The following is a 15808-nucleotide window of genomic DNA, read 5'->3' on the forward strand; positions in this document are numbered from 1 at the left end:
GTAATCTTAGTTGAAATATATGCTTTGTCGGTTCGAGTCTGTTAATATTTTTGCATATTACATTGCAAGATCATCCGATCTACCCTTTAAGTGGGAGTGAGAAACTATTCCTTCGTGAGGTCTTCACCTCCGTATAGGATAGTGGATCGCTTTCGGGATACATTCGTACCTACGTCTTCGTGAGATTTCCATCTCCGTATAGTCGTAGGGAAATGTATTCCCCTGAACTGAACTCAATCTGTATGAGCCTATAATGGGTGAGGATCAAGGAATCTGCCAGTTCAGGTACCCTTACTCTAGAACCGAACCACATATAGAGAGACTTAAGAGCCTACCCTAGGTAGAGCCACGCCAAACCCTAGTGGTCACCCAGATAGGTGTCCTATTTTATTGTTTATTTCTTCTACACTGACGTATTTTGTTTTGTTTTGTCTATGATTGCATTGCATTACATCATCATAGAAAGAAGGTGTTGATTCACATTCGATTGCTAAATAGAAGAGCTTGTCATGAAAAAATAGATTTCTTGATAAAGTGGAATATAATACGACCATCCGAATATGGTCCGAGTAAACAACAAGAGAGGGCTGATAATTCATGAAGGAATACACGACTTTGCTTCATCGCCTAAGGATTCAAGCCAACAAAGATTATTCGAGAGCCTTCATGTCCTAAAGAAACTGACAAGCATCACGGGGATTAGTGAGCAATGAGTCGCAACTTGGATCGAGCAAAAAGAAGCTAGTAGAAGCACTCACTGAAAAGTTCGCCAAATTTGATCTTAACCGCTGGATATGAAGAAAGGGATCAGTGTCTTCGCTTGGAATATGAGGGCAAGGCCGCATATGTAATCCGTTTTATGTAAAGGAATTTGTTTTCTAGAAAATTTGTTCTAATGGAATTGAATTCAGAATCAACGCCTTTCTTTCTTTTGCATTCGTTCCATGCATTTGCATTGCATTGCATCATTTGCATTAAACTTTCACTAAAGGACCCTAATTAGGTAAAATTATTTCAGCTAACTTAGGAACCGACAAAAGTCTACTGAACTGAGCATCGTTATGGTACTCGCGCAAGAATAAAGCCATAGACCAAAGATTGGAGAGAATAGAGCAAATGCAAATACAGATGCAAGAGCAATTGACCAAGATTCAACAAGATATGCGGGAACACATGCTAGAATTCCAAAGAAATATGATGGGCTAGTTAACCCGGATATTAGCTGGAGAACATAAGAAAATGAGTGGCCTAGTGGTCAATAGTAGGAATGATAATAAAGACCTCATAAGCGTCCTGACCCAACCAGGCACGCATCCGCAGGGGGTACCCGTTATTATTGGACTCCAATATCAGACGGATACCTCGACACTGTTGAACTTCTCGATGGGTTCAGGTTTTAACTCGAAGGATGATCGAGCCAAACTGGTTGTTCTGGCGGAAACAAAGGAAAGGGGAGAGTGGACTCTAAAAACCCTAAAGAAGAAGGAAAAAGAAGCGAATATTACGAGTAGGTATAACAAGGGCCATTCAGACTGATTACAGTAAGCCAGCCAAGGATGGTAACTGCCAGCCATCCGGTCTCCCCAAGGCAAGAACCCAATCGAAGACTGAACTCTGAAAAACCCCAGTTTACGCCCATTCCAATCACGTATAGGGAGTTGTACCAAGTTTTGTTTGACGCACATGCTGTATCCCCTTTTTACGTGGAACCAATACAGCCTCCATACCCTAAATGGTACGATGTAAGTGGCCAATGTAAATACCATGCGGGAATCACAGGGCATTCAATCGAGAACTGTACCGCTTTTAATAAGTTAATCTAAAGATTCATCAAAATAGGTATTGTAAAATTCGATGATCCCTCTGGCGCAGAAAATCCGTTACCCAACCTTTCTATTAAAGGGGTAAATATTGTGAGTTCCATGATGGATAGGGGCGTGAGATCCAAGAATGCATCGAGTTCAGGACTCTCGTGCAAAACCTGGTATTGGGGAATCTGAATATAAACGACATATTCGAAGAAGGAACCGGGGAATAGACTTTTCCAAGCTTCTACCCTTACGCACTTAGAGTGTTTTGAACAATGGGACTGTGGAAAAGATTATTGTATTTTTAAAGCTAATTTAAAGTAATGTTCAGAACACGCCTATTGCTCTTAGCCTAGGAGCAATGAGAGGCCTTTTGTGAAATAGGCTTATGTCCAAAATTTTCATTTTAATAAAACTCATCTTTGCTATCATTTTGAGCAAATATTCTTTATTTTTTCCATTTCATTTAGATAATTATTCTTAGATTCTTTCGTTCTTTGTATTTTATCTCAAATATTCTTTTATTCTTCATTCATGATCATACCATACAAATAATCATCCTTAGAATCATTTATTCTTTGGAATCTGCCTTCGTACCTACAACAAGTCCCCAGATATCAATGGCATGAGCAATGCTATCACTGACTCCGAGTCTCCTTTTAAGCAAGATATGTGTCTAAAGGGATCTCAGGACCTTGAAGATAATAAAGATTGTAGTCTATCTCCTGATTTGTCAAGGATGGTAGAACAAGATGAAAAATAGATCCTACTATGCAAAGGGTCAGTGGCATTGCGAGCCTAAGAAAGAAGTGAAGATCAAAGCCTAGCTCACCACAAAGACAAAGCGAGACATCATTGAGTTATTTCCATTTCAAAGATGTTTTCGCATGATCGTATCAAGATATGCCTAAGCTACTAAGACATGAAGATGCTATGGGGTGTTCAAAAAGCACATGATAATGGTTTTTTGATGGCTAGGCTAATCATGAGGTTTGGGTACTGCTGGTCCACCATGGAAGGGGATTGCATCAGTTATGCCATAAACGCCGGATTGAGAAAGACAAGACTTTTGTGCCTCCTCCATTTCTTCACAAATTTTTACATGTAGAGCCTAGATGTTATAGGGCTGATCTTATCAAAAGCTTCTGGCCAACGCCGATTCATCCTTGTAGTCGTCGATTACTTCACTAAGAGGGTGAAGGTAGCTTCATATGCCAATGTTACAAGGTCGACAGTTATCAAATTTAAAAAATAAAAATAAAAAAAGAGGAAAAGATATAAATTGCCGACAAAGAATGCCAAAAAAAGATCATGTCTAACAATGCACAACCTCACAATGAAAAAATTTTACAGTCAGATGCCATATCACAGTGCAGCAAAGGCAACAAAAAAAATCGTGGAAGATAACCGAAACTTGTAAAGATTGGCATAAGAAGTCACCATTCACTCTCTATACTTATCAAACGTTGGCCAAGACCTTCCTCGGGGCAATACATTTCTCATTAATTTATGAAATGGAAGCGGTTTTGCCCATTGAAGTCGAGATTACTTTTCTCTGAGTCTTGTCAGAGCCGAAGTTAGATAAAGCCAAATAGATTCAATTCTAATGAGATCAACTGAATTTGATCGAAGAAATGAGGTTGAAAGCTATCCACCATGAGCAAATGTATCAAAAACAAATAACAAAAAGGTTTACCTCAAAAGGGAAACCTAGTATTGAAAAAGGTCTTTCCTATACAAAAAGGACTTCAAAGGAAAGTGTACACCAAACTGGAAAAGACCTTATATGGTAAAAAGGCCACCTCTAGAAGAGCATCGATACTGACCAAGGTGATGGCAAGAACCTGCATAATCTTGTGAATTCGGATTCAATCAAAAAATACTTCACAAAAAAAAGAGAAAAAGGAGAGGCCGAGGCGAAAACCTGCAAAAGGGCACTTTGGACCAAAAAAGATTTGAGTTGAAAACCCAAAAAGGGCGGCTCGAATGTGGATCAAAGTGGGGCATACAGTAGTCTTTCTATATCTAAATTAACAATAAAGAAATATGCTACGTCTTGGGGTATCGACAAAGTACTCCGGATCCCCTAAACACAGATTGAGCTCAAAATGATCTTCAAGAAGTTGGTACAAAGAAGCTCAAGCTGCGATATCTGAGGCACCTAGTTTCCTATTTTACCCATTTTGAATTTTCTTTTTTTGATTACCTTATTCTTTTTAAGGTACGCTTCCGATAAATTCCCTTTTTAATTACATTTGCTATCATTGGTTAACTTATTTGTTTCAAGCTATGCTCTCAATTAATTTTCTTCTTGTCCATTGTTACAGTCTTTTTCAAGCATTTCGCATTGAAATAACGATTAGTGGACTAATAACACTTTCATAAAATGAGTTTTGCATATTACTTTGAAAGCTTCTAAATAATACAAGAACTTGAAACAAGACTATTATTTATAACTCACCAAGCCTAACGGTTGGAAATATTAGAGAAAGATGATTATCTCTTTAGACTTTTTATTAGTTAAAAAAAAGAGACAAGACATTTCATCGGCGATAAAACCTCGAAAAATAACGAGCAATGTCAACCCAAGTGTAAAAGGGGACCATTCTCGGGAAAAGAAAAATGATATTCTGTATTCATACAAATATCAGACATATACATCTGGTCATTACACCCAGGGAATAGTGTAACAAATCAAATTGATTGAAGATGATACAAATCCTATACCTCTGAATTGCAGCAGGATGGATGGATAAAACCAAATGTTATTCCCTTAAAGATGTAATGGGAGGTACAAACCTTATGTCCCAGAAGGTATAGTGGAAGGGACTCTGAAATTACAGCGGGGAAAGCTTGCTGAGTAGAATATGATTGTTTCTCTAAGTTTTCTGTCAAGAATACCAGCTGAATAAGAGGGCAGCATAATACGTCAGCAATAAAGTCCTGATGAACTATGAACAATGACACCTTAAGCACCTAAAAAGAAATCATTCTCATGACAAGTCTGCATTCATATCATTCATCTAGTTAGGAGCATTTGACTCATTCTGATCATGGCATCCTAATTATTTGTCATAAACGTAGGCCTATGAAACCAATTCTACAGATCATGTCCCTGGAGAATGGTGTAGCAACATTGTTGAGTTCACAGATCTTGTCGCCCTGAAGTTGCTGTGGAACAGATCGAAGACGGCAAATCTTATCTCTCTAACCAATAGTGGAGCAGATTTAAGTCACCATCCTATCTCTCTAAAGCAGTAGTGGAGTAGGTTGAATATTACAAATCTTATCTCTCTAAACAGTTGTGGAGCAGATCGAAGATGGCGAATCTTGTCTCCCTAACTAATAGTGGAGCAAATTTAAGCCACCATCCTATCTCCCTAAGCAGTAGTGGAGCAGGTTGAAATCAACAATTTGTTTCTCCTTGAAGTTCCAGCGGAGTAGATCGAAGCTACAAATCTCTTCTCCCTGAAATGGCATTGGAGCGGCTCGAAGCTACAATTCTTATCTCCTTGAAGTTTCAGCGGAGTAGATTGAAGCTACAAATCTCTTCTCCCTAAAATTACAATGGAACAGATTGAAGCTATAAATAACAGATCTTATCTCTCTGAAGTTGCAGTAGAGCAGATCATAGTAAACCTTATCTCCCTGAAGTTGTAGTGGAGTGGGTTGAAGTTACAAGTCTTGTCTCCCTAAAGTTGCAATGGAGCAGACTGAAGATAGCGAATCTTATCTCATTGAAGTTGCAGTGGAGCATATTGAAGCTACAAATCACAAATCTTATCTCCCTGAAGTTACAGTGGAGTAAACTGAAGATAGCAAATCTTATCTCCTTAAAGTTACAGTGGGGCAGATTGAAGCTACAAACCACAAACCTTATCTTCCTGAAGTTGCAGTAGAGCAGGTTGAAGTTACAAATCTTATCTCCCTGAATTTACAGTGGAGCAGACTGAAGATAGTGAATCTTATCTCCCTAAAGTTGCAGTGGGGCAGATTGAAGCTACAAACCACAAACCTTATCCCCCTGAAGTTACAGTGGAGCAGGTTGAAGTTACAAGTCTTATCTCCTAGAATTTGCAGTGGAGCAGACTGAAAATAGTGAATCTTATCTCCCCGAAGTTGCAGTGGAATAGACCGAAGCAACAATTCTTATACCCCTGAGGATACAGTGGATTGGAATGAGGTTACTTGAAGAAGAAAAAAGGAAGCGCTAAGACTCAGTAGGTCTAGGCAAAATTGGCCATTTTATAGTCTTTGCTTTATTCCCGTTGCACGACAATAAGCAAAGAGGGGCAGCTGTAATAAGCCTATTTTGCCCATCCCGGGCCCAATTTAAAATTAAACAGTCTAGTTTAAAATTACAAACCCAAAACCAAAATTACAAACCCAAAACTAATGATCCAAAATTAAAACCTACACCAGCCCAAATTAACCCTAGCCCACTAAAACATTTTCTAGCAAAAAAAGAAGGGAAGAAACCCTAGTCGTTCCCCCTTTGACCAGCGCCTCTGCCACCGCCGCTCGGCTCGCCTGTCACCTGCCATCGCGCGTTTCTCTGACACCACCTGCAAATCAAGATCTACACGCAAGAAACAGAGAAAAACAACGAGAAAACGACAAAAACATAGAAATAAACAGTTTGTAATTTGGCTATAAAGCCTGTCAATCATCTTGTTTTTTCTTCTCTTACGAACGCATACAAGCAAATCAATGAAACAAAAACTGAAGTTTGAAAGGTTTTTTGTTAGTTCTTTTCTTTTATTTTCTGTTTATTATATATATATATATATATATATTTTGCGAATCTATTTTAAAATAAACTAAAAGAAGGGAAATAAAGAAACCTCACCTGAATCCCCACAGACGCGTCGTCGGAGAGTCTTTTTTTTTTAGTTTAGGGTTAAAATGAGTTTTCTTTTTTAAAAAAAAAATTGAGCCTTTTATTCAACATTGAAACGGCGTCGTTTGGGTAAAGGAGAAGAGGTCTGTACGCCTAAAATGGGTGATTTATGTGGCCAGTCCTTCTCTTTTGCGCTGCTATTGGATTAGGCCCCTGTTCTTCTTTTTTATTTTTTTAAATCTGGCCCAGGAATTTTATGTCAATTTCATTCTAAGCTGCATCTAAACGCTTCATTTCGGGATTTGGCTTATTTTCATTTCTAATCCCCCCTTCTTTATGCGCATTTCACTTTAGTCTCAATCTATTTATCGGTTTATTATGATTTAGACCCGAAATTCCGTCTTAATCCCGATTTAATCCTTTGCTTAATTTTAACCCTTTTATGAATCCATTTTATTTTAATATTATTTATTTATCTATTATTACTAGCTTTCAATTTTTCTAAAATATATGTCGTGTATACATACATTATTATATTGTCATCTTATTTTCATTATATTGTATTCTTTTTGTTTTCTTTTTATTTTATTTATTATAAATCTTTCATAATATTTATTTTGAACAGTTTTATTATTATTTATTTTAAGTTTTTTATATATGGTATTTATTTTAAATTGTTTTATCATATTATTTATTTTGAGTTTTATATACATTATTTATTTTAAACTTTTACGTATTATAAATTTATATACCTTATGTAGTTTAAACTATTTTATATATTATTTATTTTAAACCTTTTATATTAGTTATTTTAAACTGTTTTGCATTGTTTATTTTAAATTTTTTTGTGTTATTTTTTAACTATTTTATATATTACTTACTTTAAATTTTTATATAATATTTATTTTAAACTATTTTTAATACATGTCATTTTGAATTGTTTTATTTATATATTAATTACTTCACATTGTTTTTTTATTTATTTATTTTAAATTCTTTTTATATATTATTTTTGAACTATTTATTCTTATAAATTCATATAATGTTTATTCTTAAACTTCCTTTTATATGAATTATTTATTTTCAAATTTTTATATGTTGTTTATCTTAAACTCTTTATACATTATTTTTATATACATTATTTATGTTAAACTATTTTTTATTTTATGTATATTATTTATTTAATTTTTTTTACATATTATTTATTTTAGACTTTTTATTAATGATTTTAAATTGTTTTGTATTATTTACTTTAAATTGCTTTTATGGTATTTATTTTAAACCTTTTATGTACATATTGTTTATTTAAAATTATCTTATTATTTGTTTTAAGTTGTTTTTCATTATTACTTCATTTCTATATTTATTAAGGTTGATATTAAAAATGATGTACGTCATGTGAATATTGCCATTACATGTTATTGAAATTGTTTATTTAACATCCTCATATTGTTGACACTCATTAACCTTGCATCCAATTCATGTATTACTATTCCATGCTCTATAGTACCTTTTATTTTATTTTAAATCATATCATGTGTTAAGCTCCAACATGTTTATCAAATATGGATCATTTTATTTTACTCCAAACAAAATAATGCACCTCGTTTAAATATCGTACCCGCTATTATTCAAAAAGAAAAATTTCAAAATAAGGCAATGTTTCGCGTTTTAGAACATCGAGGCATTGTGCCCTAACTTACGGGGTTTCGATTTTCTCGTTGATCCTAAATAGCCAAATATCCTTTCGAGTTTTAAAATGCATGGAATTTCAATAAAAAATCAAAGGCAAACTTATTCTCGATGGTTCAAATGTCACATCCTAACTTACGGGGTGTGGCATATCATTATCACGAGACGAATGGACCTTTGATGTTCCTTCGACTTAATCCGAGTATTTTTTTAAACGCATTAATAAAAAAGATCGTATTTCAATCCATTCCTGATTTTTAACTTTCGACATTAAGACACTAACTAATCAATTCGGTACCAATTTTGGGCGTGACGAGGGTGCTAATCCTTCCTCACACGTAACCTACTCCCGAACTCGTTCTTTCAAGTTTCGTAGACCAAAGACACCATTTTAGTAAACTAAAATGTTTTATTAAAACAAAGGTGATCCGATCACACCTAATAAAGATAGGTGGCGACTCCCATTTTAATCCTCGCTTTCAAACAAAGTCGATACCCGCGTTTTTAAAAAAATGGTTTTGACAGTTAATAGGTATTTTTTAGGAGTTATATAGTAAGAAAATCCTCGAACATTTTAGATTGTATGATTGCAAGTCAATTGACACTCTTGTTTCCAGAGGCGAAAGCCTAAGCAAAAGAATGTGTCCCAAAAAAGCTTCAAATGGAGAAAGTCCCTTACTCTGGTGTAATAGGAAGCCTTATGTATGCAACAATGTGCACAAGGCTTGATATCTGATCGCGTGATTCGTAACAAGTATTAAATATTTATAATGAAGATCAAACCTAGACTAACTATTATTACGACGAAAAGGCAAGCGCACCTATCGAACAATAGTATAGTAATGACAAGACCGAGATATTGTACCTAAGGGAACCAAAAGTACTAATAATGACTATCTTTTTACTATCTAGCCTAAGAATAAAAGGGTTTGTTTTAATTAACTAATTGTTTAAACTAATTAACTGATTTAATTAAAGCAAAGAGAAAATTTGGAAAAAGACTTGAAGAAAAGCAATTGATAAAGACGACACCCAAGGAGGAATCCACCTAGATTTCACTTGTTATCTGACTCTGAACCGGATGGTTTATTCACTTGACTTGATCCGTAGAGATCCCTAAGTTAAGTTATTATCCCTATTCAAAACTAATAACGTCTAATCCCTAGATTGAATAACCGAGACTTTTCTTTAATTAACACTCTAGGGTTGCATTAACTTGACCTATGGATCCCCTTATTAGGTTTCACCCTAATCCGGTAAAATTTCATAACCCTATTTCTAGGCGTTCGATCTACTCCACTTAATTATGCCAAATCTACTCTTAGGCAGGGTCTATTCCTCCTCTGCATAAGCACATCAAATCATGAATTAATACCCGGAATATTAACTCAAGCATTAAGAACACATAATTAAGAACAAATCAAGTATTTATCATACAATTCAGATAATAATAACAAGATCCATCATAGGTTTTATCCCCCTTAGGTATCTAAGGGGTTTAGTTCATAATAAAATAAGAGTACATCTCAAAAGTATGAAAATAACAAAATATAAAGAAAACTCTAAAACCCCTGAAGGAATTCTGAGAGAGATCTTCAGTCTTGGAGTAGCTCCGGCTTTTGAGATGGATTGTCTGGCTTTCTTCAAGTAATTCTCGGCGTGTGGTACTGTATTCCAGAAAAGTTCTGAAAAGAGCGGCCTCCTTCTAGGTCACACTTAGGGTGTTTATATAGGCTTTGGATTGGCTTTCTTCCTCCCTAAGTACCTTTTTCCGTGTAAAATACAACTCTTTGAAAAAGGGACACGCCCGTGTGCCACGGTCATGTGATGTGATTACCAGGCCATGTTCGATCAGTTGAATTGCACACGGCTGTGTGGGCTCAATGGCCAGGCCGTGTGAATCGTGAAAACCTTGGCCGACACCCCCGAAGGCCACGGGCGTGTGAGATGCCCGTGTGGCAAGGCTTAGGCCGTGTCATCTTCTAGATTTGCTCTCTTTTTGTCCCTTTTTAGCTCGTTTTTGGCTCCTTTCGACTCTTGGTGCTCTCATAAGTACAAAACATGAAATAACCAGATTAAGAGCACCAAAATCCACAAATCTAGTAATAAACATCCATAAATATGCTAAGTATTTGAGGTATAAATATGTATAATCTGGCGTTTATCAATATCTATTATGTAGTTGGATTAGTAAGTAGATATCAATCGAATTCAAGTCATCCCCATTGTAAGGTAGTGAAAGGATACTTAGGTATCTGAAAGGCAATACAAAATATTTTTTATTCTATCAAGGATGTGACTTGAATTTGATCAGATATAAAGATGTTGATTTTGGAGGAGATTTAGATGAAAGAAAATTCACACCAGAATATGTTTTCTTAGTAAAACAATGGTACAATCCCCTGGGCTAATAAGAAACAGTGTCACATCCTAAAATTCGGCATAATAGTTTTGGGTTAGTAGAATTGGGTTATTAAATTAAGGGTTTGAGTCAAATACTAAAAATTAAGGTCGTAAATAAATAATTAAAGTATTAAAGCAACATAATTGTGTTTTATTTTATTAACTAGATTAAAATGAAATTTAATTTTGAGGTTTAATTTGAAAAAATAGATTTTAATTGAGTGAGGACCTAATTGATAAAGGGAAGAAACAAGGAGTGGCCAAAGAGAAAATTGCCCAATTTTTGAAATTACTGTGAGAATACCACTGTCTTCCTCCTTTCCAAAAACCAAGACCTATTCAAACTTTCCCTAAATCCAAATCAGAGATTTTTCCTCAAAATTAATTCATTCTTTTAGATTTATTAACCTCATAAACACCAAAATAACCCCTAATTTCAAAAGAAAATCATGTTTTCTTCCTCAATTTTGTCATTGTTTTTCTTGAGTTCAAATCTCGAATTAGAGTTGTCAGTCATTGTTTTCAACGAATTAAGGTAATATTCTTACATTTTAGAATTAAATAAAGAGTGTTGTTAATTCAAATTGAGTTTTAAAAGATTGTGTGAGGATTTACTTAGATTTGATTTTTTAAAGCAAGCTTGGATTCAAAAATGACAAATTTCAAAATCTTGAGTAAACCTGTATTTTCAAAATGATTTTTTTATTCATCCTAACCTAATTAGAAGTTATTTCACTTTAATTTGATAGTTGATAACTAAATTTTTAAGAATCAAAATTTTCCCTTTTTACATGTTCTTGAAAGCTTGAATTTTTCAAAAATTTTAGAACCACAGATTTAGGTGAAATTAATGGTTTAATTATGAAATTAAATTGTATTTGGTATGTTTGAAATCGAAATCGAAATTGAAACTGTATTTAGTATGTTTGAAATTGAAATTGAGGATTAGAAACGAGGTTAGAATGTCGAAACTTCAATTTCGACAAAACTAGCTAGTTTTCGATAGTGAGAAAAGAGAGACTTGAATTGTGTTTTCTTTGATATTTAGTTGTGTTCAAGGTTGTTTATGATGAGTCTAGAATGTGTTTGTTATGCGTGTAAAGTGTCAGATCAATCGGGAGCCACTACGAGTAAGTCTAAAGGTAAGGAAAAACTTGTTTGAGCTTTTGGCTAGTAAGTGGAAGCGTGATCGATGAGTGTCCAGAGTTGTTGTTGGTATGTGCGATTCATAGTGTTAATCGAGAGCTTAGAATTAGCCTAAACCCCTATCCTAAGTTCCGAGAGTAAGTATCTTCTATATTTTTTGCCTTGTTGTGAAATTATGCCGAATGTATGACTAGTTGTGATATGTGATGCTATTACAACAGGTAATATGTGAGAAAACTTGTATGTGACATGTGATTTGTGATAACTAATTTTGATGCACACATATGAGATTTGAAATATGACAGCTCAATAAGCATTATTGTGGCACCTAAAGTGCAATTAAATGTGAATCCAATAAGCATGCATTATGTATGAGATTGTAATGTGAATTAATGAATATGAACAGAGGTTATGTGCATTGAAATAGTAATTAAATATGTGTAATTGTGGATATTTGGCCTTGAAACCGTTGGATATCGTTGACATGCCATAAGATTGTGAGTACTCACCTTTATATTTTGTAATTTGGGCGTTGATGCCTCGAGATAGGTTGGAGAGATAAGGGAATGTCGAGCAATGTTCTATTCATCGGGACATGATGGTGTGTTGGAGAATGTCTAGCTTAATGCTACACTTTTGGGATATGTTAAACTCTTTAAGTCAATGGTGTGATGGAGATCTGTTTATCCAATGTGTGAAGATAGGGTCCACTTTTTACATTTTATAGTCTCAAGCTGCAAAATTATCATTATTTGAATTATATATGTGTGATATATGCTTTATGTAAATGCATGTGAGAGTATATGCTAGACTTGTGAGATAATGAAGCATGATTATATTATTTTGTCAAGATGAATATTTGGTTGTGAATGTGCCTTAGTATGTTCTTGCTTAAACTTACGTTGTTGTGTCTACTTTGTGGTAATTCAGAACATTCACTAAGCTTATTTAAGCTCACACACTCCACATTAAAATCTTGCAGATAAGTAACTTTTTTAGTGTGAGCAAAGTGGCAAAGGAAATAATCTAAGCAAGGCATAATTTACGAGTAGGTGGTTTTGTGATTCTTTTGAACATACTAAATAAATACAATGTGGTTATAGTTACAATTATTATTGCCATCATCATCATTATTTCAGGATTAGACTTATGAATTGTTAATATTGTTTTTGGACTTGAAATGTGGACAATTTTGATGCTTGAGATTGATATTAGCAATGCATTCTATAGTTTGCTTGACGAATATGTGTTAATATGGCATGGAAAGTGGTTAAAAGATGTTAGTAGGTTTGATTGAATTAGTCACTACTTGTTTCATGAGCAGGAATGTTGTTTTAAGCATGAAGAACATTTTAACTCGTGAATTTTTAGCATTTTGGGTAAAAACATCGATACTCGGGGACCAAAATATCGATACCATGAGAATGGAATGTTTTTAAAAATTGACAGTAATCAAATTTGGTATCGATACTCATGATAAAATATTTTGAACCAAAAATTAGCAAAGAGATAAAGTGGTATCGATTTTTACATTAGTACTGACACCTAACACATAAATATTGATACCTTTTTGTTTAGTATCGATACTCACACTGGATTTTGTGAAATTTTCAAAATGGTTCTTATTTCTCAAATAATTATAATTCTAATATTTATTTAAATGTTTAATTAATCATGATTTCATCTGTAACACCCCTCACCCGTATTCAACAGCGGAATAGGGTTACGGAGCATTACCGGACTTATAACACATGTAATCGTACTTTTCTCATACATTCGATCAATTCATACAATTCTTATTCAATCTCAATCAATTTGTCTCTTATAATAGCCTACGAGGAATAAAACATGCTTTAGGAGAAGTTCGGGACTAAACCGATAACTTAAAAGAACTTTCACGAAATTTTGAAAATTTTACTCAAAACAGAGGACACACACCCGTGTGGGCAGGCCGTGTGTCTCACACGACCACCAGACACGCCCATGTCACAAGCCGTGTTAAAACAGGGGGTACATACTTACTTGGGTCACACGGCCAACTACACGCCCGTGTGTCTAGCCCGTGTGCCCTTTGAAGTGGCCATACACGCCCGTATGCCAGGCTGTGTGCTAGGCCGTGCCAATCCTGTAGGGTATACTGACTTATGCAACACGGCCAAGTCACACGCCCGTGTGCTAGGCCGTGTGCCAATTAGGGGGGTATACTGACTTGTACCACACGGCTAGTCACACGCCCGTGTGTGAGATCGTTTAGAGTATACTGATTAGATTTAATTATCAACACCAGGGGACACACGGCCGTGTAACATGACCATGTGTCACACACGGCTGAGACGCACGCCTGTGTCTCTGCCTGTATGAACAAAAATAGGCTATTTACCAAGCCAATTTGCCACCGAAATTTTGCATATAACTACACAACCAATATGACACCAATTCAAAGCCTAAATAAACATTCAAATTAACCACAATCAAGACTAATTCATACCATATCCAATACCAATTTTCCAACATGCTTATAACTCCAAATCTTACTCTATCAAAACATACCAAAATACATATACAATTCAACTAGGTTTAACTTAACATGCATCATTTTGCACTAATTCACAAGCATAATACCTATTCCATAAATCTCATAATATAAGTCATTCACACATCCATTCATGAACTCAATTGTCAACCATATATGCACATAAATGCACATAACCAAATACACCAAATTAAGCTAAATTTCATGGCTATATATATACAAACCAAAACATGACCATAATCCTATACATGCTATATGACCAAACCATGAGATCAAAAGTACCAAAATGAAGGTTGGATAGTGTGACGTAGCCTCTGACAATACCCAAATCTGAGCTAGCTTTAAAATCACTATAAGACACTGAAAAATAAACAAAGTAAGCTATAAAGCTTAGTAAGCTCGTAAGAAATATACTCAACAAATCATAATACACAAATCATCAATTTGAACTATATAACATATAATTCATGATAACAAAAAACCTTCAATATACTTTGTAATGGCCTAAATTCAAGGTTATCGGAACAGTGGTTTCATAACCACAAATCCGATTTAAAGATAAATTTATTTTAATATTTTTGCATGAATATTTATATGATAGGAAAATCGTATTAAAATATCGATAGAAAAATTTTACCGATTTAGTGGTTAGTTAGAAAAAAAAAAGAATTATTGAAGGAATTGGGTAAAAACAAAGTATCGAGACCTTGATCTCATAAAACTGAGTAGGAAATATTTTTATAAATATTTATAAAATGTTAGTGATGTGGTATTAAAATTTCGTTAGAAAATTTTAACGTTTGGGTAGGTAATTAAATGAAAAGGACTAAATTGGAAAAGGTGTAAAAGTTGCTAGAATGATTAAATAGCTTAAGTGTCTAATGAGAAAGGATTTAAAAGGCAATTAGACCCAAAATTTATTTGGGCTGGACGGCAAGGGCATGAAATCAACAGGAAAATTGATGATTTAATGGCAAAATTGGAATATAGCATAATTAACTAAATAAAGATAGGACTAAATAGGAAATATCTAGATTTCTCTTCATTTTTCTTCATTTTCATCATCCAAAACGCCATAGGAGGGGTTCTTTAAGCTGGTATTCCATAATTTTTGCAACAAGTGAGTTAATCCTTGCCTTTTTCTTATAATTTTTGTATTTTTAAGACTTTCACAACTAGGTCTTACTATTAAATTCATTAGTTTTTGATTTCATGGATGAAATTGAAAGTCACCATGGTTGAGTGCTGTAAGTTTATGATGAAATAGAATGAAATTGAAGCTTTAATTTGTTTATAAGATGATTTTATTAGGTAATTTCAATAGAAATTGATTTTTAGGATCTAATTGTGAAAATATTTGGAATTAAAGTCTAGTGCTGAAATTAT

This window comes from Gossypium arboreum, chromosome 13 (genome assembly GCF_025698485.1).
Source record: "Gossypium arboreum isolate Shixiya-1 chromosome 13, ASM2569848v2, whole genome shotgun sequence".
Lineage (NCBI taxonomy): Eukaryota > Viridiplantae > Streptophyta > Magnoliopsida > Malvales > Malvaceae > Gossypium > Gossypium arboreum.